A 3383-nucleotide genomic window follows, 5' to 3' on the forward strand; every position below is an offset into this window, starting at 1 on the left:
AGCCCTTTTGGGCGCTCAACAGGGTGGGACTCAAGGAGGGATGGTCTCTGGAACAGAGGGATGTCTGAGCTGGGCTTTGTCTCAGCTGGAAAGGCTAAAAGACTTTTCCCAAGAGCGCGTCCCTCCCTCCTTAGGGGAAAATCCATCCCGAATCCAACACCGAGCGATTGAGCATCCAGAATGTGTCAGGTGTGACACGCTCGTCTGTAAATAAAACTAAGACCTGTTCTCGAGAAGCTTGCTTAATCGTTGGCAGCACAGAAAATAAAACCAAGCTACATACACACATAGTGTTGGGTTGAATTTATTTGCAACTTTCCATGCACATGGTCTTCAAGTATCATCTACTACATACATGCCTGCTTGTGTCTGAGAGCACTAAACCCTCAAAGGTTCGTGGATGACAGATGAAGACCTGATATGACCATAGCTTCTGGGACAACTTCTAATGCTCTGAGTTTGGGCCTTGCTCAAATTCTTGGATCCTTGAGTTCACTCTTTGGATATGACCAGTCGTTGGTATAAATGAGGTCTTCTGGGATAGACCATTTAATTCCTGATATGTCAGAAAGGCGGAGCAATCCCATCCTTGTTCCTCTTGGGGACAGAGTCCTGCCCCAGAGGCCTGTTTACAGAGGATGAGACTGCATGAGTATCTCAGTCATTACGTAAGGCGCTCAGACAGAAGGCATCTCTTCCCTAGTCCCGCTGGAATAAATTATCACAATTTGAGTGGTTTAAAGTGACAAGAATTTATTATCTTGCATTTCTGGAGGTCAGAAGTCCGAAGTGGGTCTCTCTGGGCTGACATCACAGTATTATCAGAACTACCTTCCCTTGTGGAAGATTCAGGGGAGAATAGTTTCCCTGCCCTTTCCAGCTTCTAGAGGGCGCCCATGTGTTTTTTTGTCTCTGGCTCCTTGCTTCATGTTCAAAGCCAGCATGATGGGTCAAGTTCTTCTCACGTGATATGGCTCTGCCCTCTTCCCTCTGTCTCCCGCTTTCACATTTAAGGACCCTCTGATTATACTGGGCCCGCCTGGATAAATCCTGGTGTAAGGCCAGCTGATTATCCACCTTCATTCCACCTGCATCTTTAAATCTTCTTTGCCATGTGATGTTAGGTACAGATTCCTGGGGTTAAGACGTGGACGTAGGGGGTAGGGGCATTGTTACCTGTGACACAGAGTGACTGCTTGTCCTACCAGCATCTTCTGGTCCTCAGTTGAACCCAGGCTCCTGATCTTCAATGAAAAGACGTCAGGTGGAGGGAGGTTTGGGAGTAGAGACACCCAGGAGCCTGGAAGAACCCTGGCCAGCTTTGAGATGCCTGTGGCAGGGAGGTACTCGACAGGGATGAGGTTGGTGGGAGAAGGAATATTGCTAAATTATCTGAGTAGAGAAAAAAACTATTCTGAGCCACGTTAAAAAAAAAAAAAAAGAGTCAAACAGATTTTTATCCTGAGGGCTGTGGAGCTGAGGAGAGAAACACGGCAACTTGGCAGAGAACTCTTCTTGCAGTGAAAGCTGGGATAAGGGTCTGCCTGACCCAGATGAGTTGGACAGGAGTGGAGTGTTTTCCCTCTGCAGGTCTGAGAGCGCGCGCGCGTGTGTGTGTGTGTGTGTGTGTGTGTGTGTGTGTGTGTGTGTGTGTGTGTGTGTGTGTGTGTGTGTGTGTGTGTGTGTGTGTGTGTGTGTAGGGGAGTGTAGTTTCTTTTTTGAGTAAGTTTGGGAAATGCTGGTAACTGAGCGTGTGTGTGTGTGTGTGTGTGTGTGGTGTGTGTGTGTGTAGGGGAGTGTAGTTTCTTTTTTGAGTAAGTTTGGGAAATGCTGGTAACTGCAGCCTCCCTCAAGTTTCCCATCGGAGCAGGGAGCTGCAGACATCTGTCCTCTGGGATTTACACCCCCTATGGCGTGGAGTATCTATGGATATAAATACGCTCGTATGGAAGCTCATCCTTCCCCTTCTCTATGCAAGCAATTTTTGTGAAGAAAAAAAAAAAAAAACTTTGGGGTGGAATTTAGGGAGGAAGTCCCCAAGGGAAACAGATGTCCCAAGCTGCTGTGTGTCAGGGCAGCGGGTTCAGCAGCCACGGCAGCCCCCAGGCTCTGTCCTGCAGTTTGATCACTTCGGCAGCACTTCTCAGGGGCCTCGCTGTCCCCCTGAGGCCTGGAGTGAGTCTGGGATGGGATGTGATGTCTGCGAGACACGTGAGCGGCCAGGACGCTCTCCGTTTGAATCCAAGCCTCCCCTGTGACATGGAGTAAGCGACTGAAGTCTTCTGAGACGCTCCGCATCTTCACGTAAGATGGAGTTAGAAACGCTCACTTCCCAGAAGCGCTGGGGCACTGAAACAAAATGCTACATCTGGAGTGCCCTCAACGATTCTCCTTGCGTGTTCCAGATCCTTCTCTTTACCCTCCCCTCTTCTCCAGCCATTCCTGATGATGCCAGCTAATCCCAGGCCCTTCTCCTTGGTTATAGGTTTCCTTTCTTTTGCCCTCAGGTACCTACGGCTGTGTAGGAAATTACCACGGACCTAGCAGCATGCAACAGCCCACATGTTCCTCGTCTCCAGTTTCCAGGGGTCAGGATTCAGGGCCTGGCTTGGCTGGCCTGCTGCTCCGGATCTCACAGGTTGTAATCAAGGTTGGGGCTCTGGTCTCCTCAGAGGCTCAGCATGCTTTTCTAAACTCACTGGTTGTCGGCAGAATCCAGTTCCTTGCAGCTCTAGAACTCATCGTGGCTTGCTTCTTCAAGGCCAGCAGGAGAATCTCACTCTACAGGAAGAGTCTGTTAAAGGCCTCACCTGATTAGGCCAGACCCACCCAGGATAAGCTCCCTTTTGATGAACTCAAAGTCATACTGATTAGGAACCTTAATTATACTTGCAAAACCTCTTTCTTTGGCCACAGAGCATAACCTAATCACAGCAGTGTCAACTGTCACATCACTCGCCCCTCCCACTGAAGGGGAGAGGATTGATTATACATTGAGGGTCACTTTAGAATTCTACCTCCCACAACTGTGGTCCTTGGCCTTCAGCCGGTTGGGAGTGATGGTATGTGTAAGCGTGAGTCCAAGGCACAGCTCAGGGTGGTGAGCTTGAACTCTGACCCGCTATGGGCTTCTTTTTGGGGCAGCACTAAGGTCAGTTACTGGGTCACAGGGCACAGGTGGTGCGCAGATGCACAGTTCGCCTATGGTGGCCTCAGGACTGCCAATTCTCCCCTTCTGAACACAATGCCCTCGCCCTACCCAAGGTCGCCACTGACTTCTTGGGTCTCATCATGTTCTTATCCTGAGTGCCTGTTCCTGGTACCCCCTCTTGTCGGTTTTCTCTTTGTTCTTTCACATGTCTAATGGGCAGCTTCAGGGGAGC

The sequence above is a fragment of the Hippopotamus amphibius genome, chromosome 17 (genome assembly GCF_030028045.1).
Source record: "Hippopotamus amphibius kiboko isolate mHipAmp2 chromosome 17, mHipAmp2.hap2, whole genome shotgun sequence".
NCBI classification, from domain to species: domain Eukaryota; kingdom Metazoa; phylum Chordata; class Mammalia; order Artiodactyla; family Hippopotamidae; genus Hippopotamus; species Hippopotamus amphibius.